The sequence below is a fragment of the Mirounga leonina genome, unplaced genomic scaffold (assembly GCF_011800145.1).
Source record: "Mirounga leonina isolate KUSES-001 unplaced genomic scaffold, KU_Mleo_1.0 Mir_366, whole genome shotgun sequence".
In the NCBI taxonomy this organism is placed as follows: Eukaryota; Metazoa; Chordata; class Mammalia; order Carnivora; family Phocidae; genus Mirounga; species Mirounga leonina.
In genome coordinates, this window is record NW_023270709.1 from 11,806,368 (window position 1) to 11,824,172 (window position 17,805).

A 17,805-nucleotide genomic window follows, 5' to 3' on the forward strand; every position below is an offset into this window, starting at 1 on the left:
CTTGATTTTTAAAAAATTTATAGTCTTTCAATGTGCAATGAGGGATGTATATTTAGATTATGCAATACCTGTGAGCAAAGGTCAAATGGGTTTTTAGAGACCAAGTGAGGGGATGGAATAAATCTTTTTGGAACCCCAGGAAACACCTAAAATGAGATAAAGTTTATTAAAACATCACAGGAAAAAAAATTAAGTGGTTATACAAGCAAAGATGTTATGTTGGGTGCCTGGGTGGCTCAGTTAGTTAAGCGACTGCCTTCGGCTCAGGTCATGATCCTGGAATCCCTGGATCGAGTCCCACATCGGGCTCCTTGCTCGGCACGGAGTCTGCTTCTCCCTCTGACCCTCCTCCCTTTCATGTGCTCTCTCTCTCTCTCTCATTCTCTCTGTCTCAAATAAATAAATAAAATCTATAAAAAAAAAAAAAAAGATGTTATGTTGCTCCCCCCATCCACACTAACATTTATAAAACTTAGGTCATGGTCTTGGAGTCCTGGGATTGAGGCCCACGTTGGGCTCCTTGCTCAGTGGGGAGTCTGCTTCTCCCTCTCCCTTTGCCCTTTCCCCTACTCATGCGCTCTCTCTCTCTCTCTCAAATAAATGAATAAAATCTTTAAAATAATTTTTAAAAAACCCAAAAACGTTTTCATTGATTTACAATGTTGTATGCAAGTAGATACATAAATTGCCCAAATCTTAATTATATAGCTGGATTTTTTTTTAGATATGTTATATATCCATGTAATTACCACCCAAATTAAGAGATCAAGAGCTAGAACATATCTAACACCCCAGATTCACTTTATCATTATTTTATCTATATTGGTGTTTAACTATGTATCTCTGTTTATAAAATAAATTAACATGATTTCATTCCTTGTGCCATCCTTAGCTAGGTTTGATATGGAGGTTATATTGGCTCATATATTAGAGCTTTCCAAGTATTTCTTTTCCTGCTCTCTGGAACTGCGTGCATAAGTTACAGATGATCTCTTTCTTGAAATTTTGGTAAGACTCTCCAGGAAAACCTATCTGCCCATCTCTTCCATTGTTCTGTATTTCTGTGATTATTTTTATTTATCTTTTACTAGAAAATGTTAATTTCATCCAATTTTCAAGTTTAGTGGTCTGTATTTATTATTCAAAGAATTCTCATATTTGCCTACTTTTATAATGCTCTCTGGGTTTTTCATTTGTTTTTGAAAAATCCAGTTGAGTATGTGTCTAAAATATTTTAGAGTCTGCATGTTTGCTGTTAGTAAATGTGGTGGGATTCTGTTCGCACGTATAATGGGATATGTATATGGAAAATAAACCTTTGATCAAATGGTATGTTTGGGGGCGCCTGGTTGGCTCAGTCTTTGAGCATCTGCCTTCGGCTCAAGTCAGGATCCCAGAGTCCTGGGATCAAGCCCCAGATTGGGCTCCCCGCTCTGCGGGAAGCCTGCTTCTCCCTCTCCCACTCCCCCTGCTTGTGTTCCCTCTCTCGCTGTGCCTCTCTCTGTCAAATAAATAAATAAAATCTTTAAAAAAAATGGTATGTTTGCCCATGGATAAAAGTAAGAAATATATTTGATGTTAGAGTTGAAGAAAAATGAAAAGCTCTCAGCTCAAACTCAGGAGCAAATAACAGTGGCTTAAGAAACAACAAAAAACAAACAACTTTGTTACTCATTGGAAAGCATTTGACCTACATTTTCCAGACAGTTCAAGTAACTATATTGTTCTCATGGCTTTCTGTTTTGATATAATTTTAAATTTATAGAAAACCTTCAAGAATCAGTAGGAACTCCCAGATACCGTCTGTCATTCACAATTATTATTCACTGTTTGTTTACATTTGGCCCTTTTTCCTTAACCTTCTCTCCCACTCCTCTAATATCTCTGGATAAAAAGATGATAGATAGATAGGTAGATCGATAGATATTTTTCTTTAGCAATTGAAAGGAAGTTGAAAACAGTTGGTCCCATTACCTGGAAATACTTCAGTGTGCATTTCGGGAGAAAAAAAGCTATTCTCTGATATAACCATAATGCAGCGGTCAGTAACAGGAATTTTCAGGACGATAAATTACTTTTTTCTAACTTACAGTCAGTATTTAAATTTTGTCAGTCCTTCCAATAATGTCTTTTAAAGATACTTTTTTTTTCCCCTTTCAGGATCAAAGCCTGATTATGCATTGCATTTAGTTTAGAAATGTCTTCTTAATCACCTTTAATCTGGAATATTGTTTCTGCCTTTGTGTTTCTTATTCATTTTGTAGAATGTCCCTCACTTTGGGCTTGCCTGATCTTTCCTTATAATTCAACTCAGAGTATTCATTTTGGGTATCACGAAAGTGATGCTGTTTCCTTCTGTTTCCTTCTCAGTTATTTAATTAGAAGGTGCATGTTGTCAGTTTGTCCAAATATTAGTGATGTAATGTTTAAAGTCTGAACTAATGTAGTGACCAACTAGGTTTCTATATTAATGAATTAATATTCTCTCCATGATTAATAAGAAAGCTTCAGAACATGCTGAGTCTATGTGAACATCTTGTTCCTTATCAAATTTTCACCTCTAGTTTTATTATTTATTGATGATTTTCTAACCACATATTGTTATATATTGGTCAGCCTTTTTCTGTGGGAAGAGATTTTTCATCTCTCCATTTATTTATTTATTCATTTAATTTTATTCACATGGGCTAATGGGGTTTATTTTATTTAATGAGTTATCCATTTTATCATAATTTATTTTGAGGTTTATATAGATTTTACTATTTGGGGGCTCTTCCAATTTGGCTTTTTTTTTTTTTTTTTTTTTTTTTTTTTTTTTTTAACACACATTTTTGCTTGGTTTTTTGGGCACTGTCTTACTTTTGGGGGAAGCAATGCATTTTAGCCTCCTCATATTTTTCACTCCTAAAGAATTCTGAAACATTTGAGGCATTCATGTAGAGTTGCCCTTACCAGTGAGAACAGGGACGGTTCCATGGTGTGATTTTTAGAACAATACGAAAGACATTTATCTTTGAATTCCTTCTCTCCCAGTGGCCTGAAATTTCTTCCTCAGAAATTCATCCTCAGTAACTGTAACCCCTAAATGACCGTAATATCCAAAAACACAGAAACTGTGTCTGTTCTGTTTGCCAATATATATCTCCATCTATCACAACAAAGGAAAGTTTATGGGAATAAGTGCATGAAAGAATGAATGAATGGGAGCCACAGAAGAAGAAAAATTGAAAAAAAAAAAAAAGAACAAAAAAACAGCCAACTGAAGTATTGCCCTTAATTTTTCATCTACTATGGGTTAATAAAGACTTACATCTCATTGTTAAACTTTATTCATTTGTTTCAGTGATCCTACTATTAATACATTTTCTCTCTTCAATCTCATGTTTTGAAAGGTTCGTGTAATAAGATAATGGCTTTGTTCAGTGATCTTAAGAAGTTTGCCCAGCCTAAATGGGTAATGGGCATTAAGGAGGGTGAGCACTGAATGTTATATGTAAGTGATGAATCACTAAATTCTACTCCTGAAATCAATATTACAATGAATGTTAACTAACTAGAATTTAAATAAAAATTTGGAAAAAAAAAAAAAGAAGTTTGCCCAGCTATCACAAGGCTCTTGCTACTAATGGACTCTCAATTAACTAACCATTCTAATGTCAATGTCACCTCATATTGCCACCTTTTCATACTGAATCTCAGCATCCTGCCAAGTCAAGTCTCAGATATGGAGTGGATATCTAAAGACAGGGCACAAGTGTTTCCTGGAAGCCACACTCCAAATTATTGGTGTGTTGATAGTAGAGTTAAATTATCAGTAATAGAATTTGGTACCATGCAACATAAAGAATTGAGTCTTATCTGAAATATTAAAGAATCGTATTCGTTTGGACAGAAAGTTAAAAGAAAAAACAGTTGCACGTTGCCCTCCTCAAGCCACTGCCTCAAAACACATAAGACAAAAATTCATTGCATGAAGAGCAGATTTACTGAAGGTTTGTACTTCCCTGGGATTTGACTATTTCAGTTTGCCTTTTTTTAAGGACGTCTCACCTTTCTCATCAGATACGACATTTTGTAACAGAAGATGAAAATTACTGGCCTAGGGGAGATGGAAATCAACCATAAGATTATGGCTGTTGCTACCAAATTCAGTATCCAGTAATGTCAAAGGATGACTTGTAGAGATCTCCCTTCTCTGAATGCAGAATTACTCCAGTGTATGAATGCTCTAGGACGGTGGAATAAGCCAGACTCCTAGCATCTGAATCTCCACCAGCATCACCTGGTCGGCATTCCTGCTATGGTCTGAATGTGTGTGTCCTCTCAAAATTCTTATATTGAAATCTTAATGCCCAATGTGATGGTATTAGAAGGTGGAGCCCTCATGAATAGGATTACCCTTATAAAAAAGACTCCAGAATAATCCCTGATCGCTTCAGCCCAATGAAGAAACAGTAAGAAATCTGTGACCCGGAGAAGACCACGCACCTGACCATGCTAGTTCCCTGAACTTGAATTTTCAGCATCCAAAACTGTGAGAAATAAATTTTCTGTTGTGTATAAGCTACCCAGTCTGTGATATTTTGTTATAACAGCCCGAAAGGACAAAGATACCTTCTTCAGATTAAAATTAAAGGCTCCCAATTTTAGGACACTTATTCAGAAGACAAAGAGGCAAATTTCTCCTGTTTATAGAAATATGTGCAATTAAAAAATAACATTTCTAAACAAAGAGTTCTAAAAAAAGACTTGTCAGGAGAATTTGAAGATATACTGCTTAATTCCTTAGAAACTTATATTTTAAGAGAGATTTAAAAAGCCTGTATATCTCACTCAAAGAGGATAGATAGTAACAGTACAGTGATTCCATCGGCTTCCCATGATGAAGCCAGAGTATCATTGTTGGTACCAGAGACACTTTATAAAAAGGCTTTTCCCAAAGTCTTCTTTCTTGGACAATCTTTTGTTGCTTCAGGTTACTTCTCTGTGTGATATAGTAATAATACTGAATTTGTAAGTCAATGTGAAGATTAAATAAGATTAAGTATATAAACCCTTTATAGGGTTTAATCTACTAAGGTTAATTGTGTACCTAGCACACAACTGAACACACACACACACACATACACACACACACTCATAAGGCTTAGATTTCTTCAAAGTTCATCCGGGTGTGTTAAGCATATTTTCCAAAATTTGCCTTGCCGTGATTTTCAATATATGCCTATGGTCATGGAATTGTTTTTTGTTTCTGTTTTTTCATTGATAACTCTAGGAAATGAGTGCCAAGTAATCAATGCTCGTTTTAAATCTTGCCAATTATTTTATAAATCCTCCCACAAACAGGTAATAGATAGGCAGGGAGTCATTTTCGGCAATTTTGAGCAGAGCTTACTTGAATTTTTAAAGTTGCATTTGAAGTTCTAGAGTGTGTGTTATTAAATATCTTTTTTGAGTTAAACCAATGCATGAATTATTTATACATTTGTTCAGGTATCAGAATCTGTCACGGGGACAGGAATTTGATAGAATTTGTAAATATCTGGCAAATTCCTTTCTTAGTCACCATCAACTCCATGTTGGCCTCTTAAGAATTCAATCATTATACCTTTTACGTTTTATTGCTGAGAAGAATGAGTTTGGGAACTTTTTCAAATAACTAAAATGAATATGTCAAATATAATAAGATCACAAGATCTGCTAGAGTGGCATCTTTATGTCAAGAAGGACCACACATATACACAGACACCATTGTATTCCACTTAAAGTATTTGAATTACATGGTTTAGTATTTAAGTTTGTATTAACACATTGCATAGATTCAGTTGAATTTGTATTTATCTGCATTTTACAAAGTATAGCACATCTTATAAATATTTATTTTAGAAGGTCAATACCTACTGATGTTGAACTGTCCCCGATAAATAACCTAATTTTATTTTAAGCTTATGATTCCAATGCTAGCTTACTTGTTTTATATTCTGCCACCAACCATATGTCACACAGATTGCAAATTATTCAAAATCTATTTGTTAATTGAATAAATTAACTTATTCAATAAATTGAATAAGTAAATTGAGGCAAGGAAAGATAAAATATCTATCAGAATTTCATTTTAAAATAATATTAAAAAGAGACACCAGGAAACTAATAAGAGTGCATGGATGTCATGTGCTCAGTAGTTTCTAATTGTATATGGTTTCCCCTCAGCCTTTGATTTAAAAACTTATAAGAATAATTTGAAGTGTGAAATATTATAGATAAGTTTATTATCTTTAAACTGTGTTTTCTCACTAGATGCTAGCCCAGTGTACACCATTCCCCTCCCTGACATTGGACTTCCCTCAGCTTGTGTTCCTTCTCTGGTAGAGAATCCATGGTAGATAGAGGCACTTGGAATTTATGGAGGGGGAGGGATGATGCTTAGGGAGGTTTAAAAAAGGAAGCTAAAAAGAAAACAAATATAGGCGAGTCTTATAAATGCTAAGCAGTGAACTCAAACATAATTCCTTATTCTTTCTGAAATGATCTATTCTTTCTTCCTTCTGCACTTCCCCAATCCTAGTTATCCAATGTCCTGAGACCCCCTTGAGGACTTAGTGTTGGTTCCCCAATACCCCCATGCACCTGCCACTGGTGTTTCCTGGTCACAACTTGAATGGGTTAAGAACTCAACCAACAAATCCTTTCCTCCTTTATCTGTTTTGCATGTTTTAAAATCACTGACTCTGTATTGAGGTTGTTCCAAAAATATAGCTAATAGCTAAATTATCTGAATTATGTTCTCCTCTCTAGCATGTATCAAGTTATAAAATATAATTTTGAAGATATTTTCCTTCCCACAAAATACCAGAAGGAGTTTAATGAGAACCCACCAATTTCCTCACCATTTCTCAAGTAGAAATAATACAAAATTGCATCTCGGATTTCAGTTGGTGGAACAGTATTAGTAACTCCTTCCAAATAGAGAGTGTCACATTTCATATGCCAAAATGCATTTTCAAATTCAGGGATTGTTAAAGGGAAAATAACTGATGAGGGAAAAAAGAAGTATTCCAAGACTTCTACATGGAGAGAATTGTGCTAAAAATCAAAACTCTCAGCTTTGCCACAAATTGTATGATTTGAGGCAAATCATTAAACTCTGTGAAACTCGGATTTCTCAATATAAAAGCAATAGTGATACCATCAATGATTCTCCCTTAACATTAATAACCTATCATTCTACACCAAATCACATTCTAATCTACCTCCAGAATTTCACTAAGGGATGTTTAAAGAATACACACTTACGTATAGTAGATTTTTACTATCTCAATATTTAAAAAGAAATAATGCCACTTCCTGGCCTTGTGCCAAGAATATGCATGTGCTCGGTGACTCTGGATTGTGGATTGCCTGTAGGATGGAGAGACACAGCTCCATACCCAAACTGCTTGTGCAAAGGAGGAGCTGAAGTGGGAGGCATATTACCAACGCTTCAGGGACGGGGTAGGAAAGGAAGGCTACTTCTTGAGTACAGTCAGTCAGAAAGGATCTAGAATGAACTTGATTCTTTTGTTTTGAGCCCTGTGTGATCTGTTTCTCAAATGTTTTAAACTTTTTTTTTAAAGCATATTCATGCTACAATAGTATACGCTCATTGTTTAAAGAAGCAAGAAATTCAGAAGAGTAGAGAATAAAATAGGAATGTTTTTATATATATAAATTAATATATGTATATAACATATATAAATTAATAGCTACCTATTAATATAAAAATATTTTATATATAGCTACCTCTTAGTATTTTTCATGTCTAATGGAAAGTCTTTGATTTCAACCTTCTGGAATATGCTATATTTGTGTTTATATTTGTGTGTTTTCTTTTTTTATTATTACTATGTTATGTTAATCACCATACATTACATCATTAGTTTTTGATGTAGTGTTCCATGATTCATTGTTTGCATATAACATCCAGTGCTCCATGCAGAACGTGCCCTCTTTAATACCCATCACCAGGCTAACCCATCCTCCCACTTCCCTCCCCTCTAGAACCCTGTTTGTTTTTCAGAGTCCATTGTCTCTCATGGTTTGTCTCCCCCTCCGATTCCCCCCCTTCATTCTTCCCCTCCTATTATCTTCTTCTTTTTTTTTTCTTAACATATATTGCATTATTTGTTTCAGAGGTACACATCTGTGATTCAACAGTCTTGCAAAATTCACAGCACTCACCCTAGCACATACCCTCCCCAATGTCTATCACCCAGCCGCCCTATCCCTCCAACCCCCCACCACTCCAGCAAGCCTCAGTTTGTTTCCTGAGATTAAGAATTCCTCAAACTGGTGAGGTCATATGATACATGTCTTTCTCTGATTGACTTATTTCAATCAGCATAACACCCTCCAGTTCCATCCTATTTGTGTGTTTTCATACACGTCCATAATACTTAAATATATAGATTTATTTGTATTTATACATAAAGATTGTTATAAGTGATAGGTGAAGACTGTCCCCTATATCTACCCCCTATATCATTGGTCAGCTGGTTTTTCTTCCTTAACTTACATCTCTGGCTACAGTGGTGGTGGTAGTAGGAGTGTTCCCTAACACAGGAGGTTCCCTAACACTTGGTACAAGGATCAGTCGAGTTGGTATGTGAGGGCAGGCCAAACAGCAGACTGCTGCAGCGCTATTGTTCCAGTCGATGGTGGCCATGAAGGGTAGAGTTGAGATAAATGCCCCCAGGAAGGAAAGCTTCTCACAGTGCACCTAGGCATCTCTGCTCTGTGGGGAACAGATATATATATATCTGTTATTTTTTGCCACCATTGTGGAACAGCAGATATACTTCTTCCCAATGAGTAAATCACCTCTGCTGGGATGGAGGCTCCTTTCTTTGACAACTAATCTCTTGACATGGAGGTTCTGAAGTGAATGGGTTAGAGCCATAGTTTAAAGTTTACGTTTGGGATTCAGCTTTGAAATGAGACTGAGATATATATATATGGTAAGGATATATATGGACTCATGAGACATTGCAAGTGATTTGACTGATTCACCAGAGCCTTGGAATGATTAATATTGGAAGATTTGGGACAAAGATATCTGGGCCAATGACATGTGGATAAATCTTTGAGACATAGGCTGAAGTGTGAAGACCTTTGCATCACATATTAACTTTCACCAGTGGGGCAGTCAGTGTGCAGCCAGTTGACATCAGTCATCTTCTGTCACTGGCTACACCAATGCGGATTGTGTGGGTCAGTCAATAGAAGAGCCATGATGGCAGAAGTGGAAGCTATACATAAATCCAGGAGAATGGGGTCCCGTTGATCAAAGCTTATCTCGTTATTGTTGCTTCCAAGTGTCCAACTTTCTTTCTGAACCTCCATATGCCTCCATATAGTATCACACTTCTAGGAGACTAATTAGCCAGTTAGTTGTAAATTGATTAATTTGACCCTTTCCACTCTCGAAGGAACAGCAAGTTATCTTCACTGGAATGGACACATATTCTAGATATGAGTTTGCCTTTCCTGCCTGCAGGGGTTCAGCCTGCCCCGCTATGTCAGTGTTTACAAGGTATAAGATATATAGCATCACACCAAAAAACCCACTTTCTGGCAAAGCAGGTGCAGCAGCGAGCATAATCCCATAATCGTGGAATATAGTTTTCTATCATATGCCACCCCACACTGAAGCTGCCAGACTGATAGAAGTAATAGAATGACTCTTAGAGGTACTTTTGGGATTCAGCTTTGACATGAGACTGAGAAAGGATAAGACACTATCCTCCATATGCATAATGCATGCTAAATTGATAACCAATACAAAATATTGTGTCCCAAATTTGGTAGAATACAGAAGTCTGGAAACCAAATGGGGGAGCAGGGGTTTTACCCACATTCACTTTCAAAGATGCTGTTAGGCAATTTGTATGTCTTTTCCCTGAAAATTTTGGCTCTGTGAGGTTAGAGTTCCTGGTTCCCAAAGAGGAAATGCTCTTTCATTAGGGGAAACAGCAAAAGTCTCATAAACTTTAAACTATGGCTCTAACACATTCACTTCAGAACCTCCATGTCAAGAGATTAGCTGTCAAAGAAAGGAGCCTCCATCCCAGCAGAGGTGATTTACTCATTGGGAAGAAGTATATCTGCTGTTCCACAATGGTGGCAAAAAATAACATGTTGGCCCCCAAGTAATACACTACTTTGACTCTTGATACTCCCGTGTTCCATTTTAACATAAAATGGAAATGTAGCTGCCTCAGGCTAAAAGCCTGGTGATCAGTGGCTCAGACTCCTCATGGATGAGGATTGGGGTAACCCTCGTGTATGTAAGTCAGCTACATCAGCAGAGATGCTATGTAAAGGTGAGGGGAATATAATGCAATATGAACCAGCTGCAGCATCAAAGCTATAATTTCTCCCCATAACCTTAACCCTTTTAGTTTCCCCAGGAAAAGGACCCATCAGATCCTGAAAGAAATGTTGCCGCATGGGGTGATCTTAACTCTCGCACAGCAAGTAGATACCCTGCACGTGCAGCTTACTTAACAGGAAGGCCTTTTTCTCTGCCATCTTGTATTATGAACATGCATATAATAAGCTAAATGATGCCCCCTCCCAAAGATATGCCCATGTCTTAATCCCTACAACTAGTAATACAGTCATGATGATTAATTTTATGTGTCATTGTAGAAGGTGTTTTTGAATGAGATTTACATTTAAATTTGGACTTTAAGTAAAGCAGATTGCCCCCCTTTAAGGTGGGTGGGCCTTGTCTGATCAGTTGAAGGCGTGAGTAGCTAAAATGGTTGACCTCTCCTGAGCAAGAAAGAATTCTCCAGCAGATTGCTTTTGCACTTCTTCTGCAACATCAACTCTTCCCAGTTCTACAGCAGGCCACCTTTGGACTCAAATTGAACATCGGCTTTCCTGAGTCTCCAGCCAGCTGGCTCACCCTGGAGATTCTGGAATTGCTACCACACATAATCATAAGAGTAGATTTCTTATAATAAATCATATATATCATATATAAGTCATATATATAAATCATATATATTATATATATAATCTCCTGTATGTTCCATCTCCCTAGAGAATCCTGACTAATACAATTACCTTATATTAGTAAAAGAATAAATATCACTCTATATAGCAAAGGATGTGATTAAGTCAAGGATTTTGAGTGGAGGATTTATCCTGGATTATCTGCATGGGCTCTAAATCCAATGATAAATGTCCTAATAAGAGTAAGACAGAGGGAGATTTAACACAAAGAAGAGGAGGAGGCAATGCGCCTGCAGAAGCAGAGATTGGAGCAATATAGCCACAAGTCAAGAAATGTTGATAGCCACCAGGCCCTGGAAGCAGCACCAGAACTGTGAGCAAATAAATTTTTGTTGCCTTAAACCACTCTAAGCTAAGGATCCATAGAAATGTTGCTTAAGCCTCAAAATGTGGTAGTATTGACTCTCAGGTTTCTTTAATGATCAAACGCAGTACCTCTCCTCCAAACACCACATATGCTGGTTTAGGATAAATTCTCTTAACAGTAGCCTTTCTGCTCCTGAAACCCCTGTGCCTCTATGACATTCAGGTTCATTTTCCTAGACTTGTTACTCCACTACAATGACACTTTGAGTTTCTCTTTCAGGGCTCCCCACTGTCCCTCCTCAAAAGTGGACATCTTTCTGTACCACTTAGGTGCATCCCAAATGCTTTTGTCTCTAAATGGACATAGTGATGGAAAGGCTCTCGTTCTTTCTCCAGCACATTGACTTGATATGTGTTGGAGCTATCCTGCCTAGAAGCACTTGCCAAAAATATTATAGTTGCAAGAGCCTGACCAGCTTAAACAACTTTATACTTACCTTATAGCTATTCTTACAACATCTCTTGGCAACTTGTTAGAAATGCAAATGGTTGGGTCCCTCCCCACAGCTAGTAAGTCAGAAACTCTGGCCTAGCGAGCTGCATTTCAACAAGCCCTCCAATGATCTTCTGATGATATTCTGGCTTAGGTGGCTATTGAATAACATATTCATAACAAAGTTACCTTTGGATGACAACTTCTATGGCTTTTTATTAAGTAAACAATAACAACAGAAAACATTTCTTCGGGGCTCCTGGGTGGCTCAGTTGGTTAAGCAACTGCCTTCGGCTCAGGTCATGATCCTGGAGTCCCGGGATCGAGTCCCGCATCAGGCTCCCTGCTCGGCAGGGAGTCTGCTTTGCCCTCTGACCCTCCCCCCTCTCATGCTCTCTCTATCTCATTGTCTCTCTCAAATAAATAAATAAAATCTTAAAAAAAAAAAAAAGAAAACATTTCTTCTTGGGCAAGCATAATTGCAAGCAGAAACAAGAAGCAAGAAGTATCAGAGAAAAAAGGTAAAGAAAGGAAATCACAGTGATTAAGACCATGGATGATTCATTACCTACTTTACAGATTTGGCCAGAATTAATTTTTATATTTTAAGTAGATAATGAGAAAAGCCTCACTGGGTATCTGTTCCTATAACCCTCTTTTTTAACACATTGTTCTTAACCTTTCTTAACTTATTCTTATTCAAAATCCAAGAAAAATAATTGCTTTTAGAATGGGCAAAAAATATTATGTATCATTGCATCACTAGGACTTAGGCAGTCTTGTTTTAGATCTCAATTCAACCACTCACTGGTCTAATAATCTCAGGCAAGGTTCTTATTAAGTCCCAGTTCTTGGAAATATTAAACTGAGTTAATGATATCTACTTTATTGGGTTGCTGATTCTGAAATAAAATCATGAATGCAGAGAATAACACAGAATGTGTGGCATATAATAGGCACTCAGTAAATAATAGGGATTATTTATTTTGAACATCAAAACGGCCCTTTCTCTTTTTCTTTCTGCATGGTCTATATTTCTTAACAATTGAAATCTCTCCCATTTTCTCTTTTATTATTGTCAAATATGGAGAATATAAATATATGAGATGGCTGGGGAGACTTGGCAGTCTTTTCATATTTACTTGGTGTGTTAGATGCAAATCCAATTTGTGGTTATCTAAGAATATGATTTGTTATCTGAGTGAGTCTGTGCCAGTGGATTGGGCCGGCTGAAGGTATTTCTATAAAGCTGGGTGTATTGGAGATGATTTACTTCATTTAGCCTTGCTTTGGATCTCATTCGTGTTTCTACATCCGTTCATCATTGTTGGTGTGGTTGTGATTGTTATAATTTTCTTGGCTATGCATACACATATACTTTTGGGTCCTTTTATGAACCTTGGATTCAGGCAACCATGTATGCTAAGGCTGAGTTCACGGAGGTGATCAAAATTAGAATAGAAATACGGTAAGAAAAGACAAATGAATGGAGTAAAATTACACAGAAATAATAGTTAAGATTTGAGTCCAGTTGACTTCATCAAAAAGTCCTTGAACATATCCATGTCACAAAATATCATAGATGAGATGAGATATCTTGGTCACTTGGAGATCTTTGAAAAATACAGTAAACTCTTCCTCCTGAAGCCCTACCTTTGTGTGAAAAATGAATGAGCATTGTGTAGAGAATTTTGGTTAGGTTAATTATAATTCCAGAGTGTGGATATAAAATATGCAAACTTCACTTAAACCATTTTATTAGCCCCCTGTTAATCTAGTTCGAACACTTCATTGCCAAGGTTCCAAGGCAGCTGATGTGCAATCTTTTCTGGAAAAGGAAGATTACTCCACATTTTCTGCCCAAGTAGCTTAAATTGCTCCCTATTTACTACAGAATGAAAAATTGAATCTAAGTCCATTTATTTACCATTCTGGCCCTTCTCAATCTTGCTATCATCCATTCACTCACTAAATATTTACTAAGTGCCTACTACGTAGCAGGCACTAGTCTAACTATTGGGAGTACAGCAGCAATTAACACACACACACACACACACACACACACACACCAGTTCCTTTCAGGGTATTATATTCTCATCACCTTCCTTTCTCCAGATTGCCAGCTCCTTGAGGACGATAAGGTATTCAAATGTTTCTTCTACTTCTACTTCTTCTTTTTTTTTTTTTTAAAGTAGGCTCCACATTCACACTCAGTGTGGAGCCCAGTGTGGAGCTTGAACTCATGACCTGAGATAAAGACCTTAGCTGAAATCAAGAACTGGACGCTTAATCAACTGAGCCACCCAGTCACCCCTACTCTAAACCTTCTGTGTATCCATCTACAGCTTCTAATGTGGTGCTCCATACAGAGCACCTTCCATTATTTGAATAAATAGATTCCATAGAAAGGTTAATTCTTGGGGCTAGACAGAGCCTCAGAGCCTTTGTTCTACTATGTCATTGTACAAGGGTTCCATTGTAAAATACTTGTGGGAAATACAGCAAAACATTTCTATTCTCTTGGAGTCACATAATGCACATTAATATATTCAAGATCCTTAGAATTCCTACTCTCAAGGACTTCCTAGCATTTCCTAAACAATTTTCATCACATAACTTTACTTTTCTGGGTAACACTTATTAATATCCATTAATTCCTTGGTACATGTTTTAATGAATATTGATATAAAATATGTTCTTACATTTAATTCTAAGACAAATTTCTTCCTGTTAAACAGCTAATAAATTCTTAAAAGTAGCACCCGGTTAGATTCCTTGGTACACCTAAAATCTGTATAAGAACAGTAATATATTATTTGATGACTTTATAGATGAGGGACTGATGGAACATCATCCCTTTGCTGCTCACATTCTAATTAATATTTTAGTTGACTTGAACCCATGCAAGGAAATAGTCAGGGGGTAATCTCACAGCTCCAACTTCTTTTCATTTGTTCCTTGGCTCAACAGTTTGATTAGCTCCCTCTTGACTATTCCCTTTTATATTAGGAAGAACTCAGTCTTCTCTTTATGGACCCATGTTATGTGGCATTTCACCACCTCCCCAATGCAAACTTTTACTTATAATAGATCAAGTGCTTATAAAGCAAAGCAGATTTAACACTTCTCAGATTACAAATGCATGACTATAAATGTAAAACAACCCAGTATGTAGAAAGTTTATGTCATAATTAGGAATGGAGAGCAAACCCTTTATAAACCTATTCTCAATTATCTACAATTCCTTCAAAACAGAAATCTGGAGCCAGGCTTGGCAAAGCATTTTTCTAGCCAAATGATTATCAATATACACCTGCACTGTTAAAAGATGGCATTCCTAAATAACCCATTTTCTTCTCCCTCTCCATTTGGTACACCAGATGTTTTGGCTTTTTATTTGTGGAAGAATGCATTGAGTTCCCATATGTCCTTTTAAAAAAATCATAGCTTTTAAAAATAAGGCTCTCTTCCTAAATAGCAGTGGGCCATAGATAAAGACCAACATGTGTTGTAACTCAGAATGTCTGTTGCTGTGGTTACACTTTTTTATGACTTATTTGTAAAGTACTTAATAGATACATTCTTGATTTTCTTTTTGACTTTAAAGGAAAGGTGGGTTAGTGCTGTTCTTTTAATTTTGTAAGAAATGAGGAATAACAAGAAAAAGAAGTGGGATAACTTGACTTTGGTCAATCAACTGGTCAATGGCAAAGCTGAAATTAGAACTCCAAACTCTGTAGTGTTCTAACTAAATCCATTTTACTCCATTTTAAGCCATATGGGTCCTGACTCACTCTACTTATTCCCTATCCTCACCAGTCTGATATGTCTGAATGTACAATTACTTTAAGCATGCTTCACTCAGTGAACTAGTCTCTCTTTTTTTAACTGAAGAATCTCTTGTATGAGAAGATTCTGTTGTTCCTGTTTCAACAGGTCCTCATCATATAAGCTTAACAAAGCTACCTAGAAACACATATCTTTATTGCACCTAAATTTTGACTATATTTCATCATTATCTTACCTAGAGCTTTAATCACAGATTAGAGCCAATAACTATGTAACTCTCCCCTTACATAATAAATTTCCTAATAACACAATTCAAATATCATCAAGCATTCTTTGATTCTTCTCAAAGTTAATACTGTACTTTGCATGTAGTTACAATTTAATATTTAACTGTTACAAAGCAAAGATGTCCATTATTACCATGTTACCATTAAAAAAATAATAATATTTGAAGATACTAGCTAATGTAATTAGATAAGGAAAAGAAGTGACATGTATAAATGTAAAGGCAGAGGCAGTAACTATTATTATTATTCAGATTAAATTATGAACTGAAAAAACCCAGCAGAATAGGAACAACTGAGAAATTGAAAGAAAAAAAAAAGGATCTAATAAGGTTAATAAAAAGTTAATTTGAAAAATCAATAGCCTTAGCATAATACCCTCTAGTTCCATCCACGTCATTGCAAAGGGCAAGATTTCGGGGGTTTTGATGGCTGCATAATATTCCATTGTATATATAGAGAAATAAGTCAATCAGAGAGACAAGTATTATATGATCTCACTGATATGAGGAATTCTTAATCTCAGGAAACAAACTGAGAGTTGCTGGAGTGGTGGGGGTGGGAGGGATGGGGTGGCTGGGCAATAGACCCTGGGGAGGGTATGTGTTTTGGTGAGCGCTAATGAAGGGGGAGAATGAGGAGGGGGAGACGAACCATGAGAGACTCTGAGAAACAAACTGAGGGTTTTAGAGGGGAGGGGAGTGGGGGGATAGGTTAGCCCGGTGATGGTTATTAAGGAGGGCACGTTATTGCATGGAGCACTGGGTGTTATACACAAACAATGAATCATGGAACACTACATAAAAATAAATAAATTAATTAATTTTTTAAAAAGCAAAAAAAAGAAAAGAAAAATCATAGCCTTCTTATAATAAATCCAACAGTTAAAATTTTTAATGGATAAAAATATATAATTACAAAATATGAGCAAATACTATAATATTATAACAATATTAATAATCACATTATAAAATATTTGTGAGAACATGGATGAACCTGGAAAGCATTATGCTAAGTGAAATACACCAGGAAGAAAAAGAAAAATATTGCATGATCTCATTTATATGTGGAATCTAAAAAAAGTGAACTTACAGAAACAAAGAGTAGAATAGTGGTTGCCAAGAGCTGGAGGGTAGAGGAGATGGGAAGTTGTTGGTTAGAGGGTAAAAAGCTTTCAAGTACAAGATGCATAAGTTTTGGGGATCTAATGTACATCATGGTGACTATAGTTAATAATAGTGTATTGTGTACTTGAAATCTGTTAACAGAGTACATATGTGGTCTTACCAGAAAAAAGAAAAAAAGGTAACTTTATGAGGTGATGAATATGTTAACTTGATTGTGGTAATCATTTCACACTGTATACATATATAAATTTACCAAGTTGTACACCTTAAATATATACAATTTTATTTGTCAGGTATACCTCAATAAAGCTGCAAAAAAAAAAAAAAAAAAAAAACCTGTAATGGAAGAAAATATCCAATTTATAATAGTAGCAAAATTAAAGTGCCTTGATGCAAATTCAATGAAAATGTGAAAAAATCTATATGAAGAAACTTTATAATTTTTCTGAAAACATTTAAAAGAATGAATAAAACATCAATTTTGTCTTATGAATTAAGAGTCAATTATAACACAAATGGTTTTCCCTAAAATAATCTACACAGGTAACAAAAGTCAATAAAAATAATAAAATAATTATTTTGTCACTACTTCAGCTATTCTAGAATAATATTAAAAAATGAACATATACAATTTCCAGGGAAGTTATGGAGAAAAAAGGCATAACAAGCGATTACAAATGTTTAGTAAGGAATAGATCAATAGAATATAATGAACTCTAATAATAGACCCCAATAAATATAACAATTT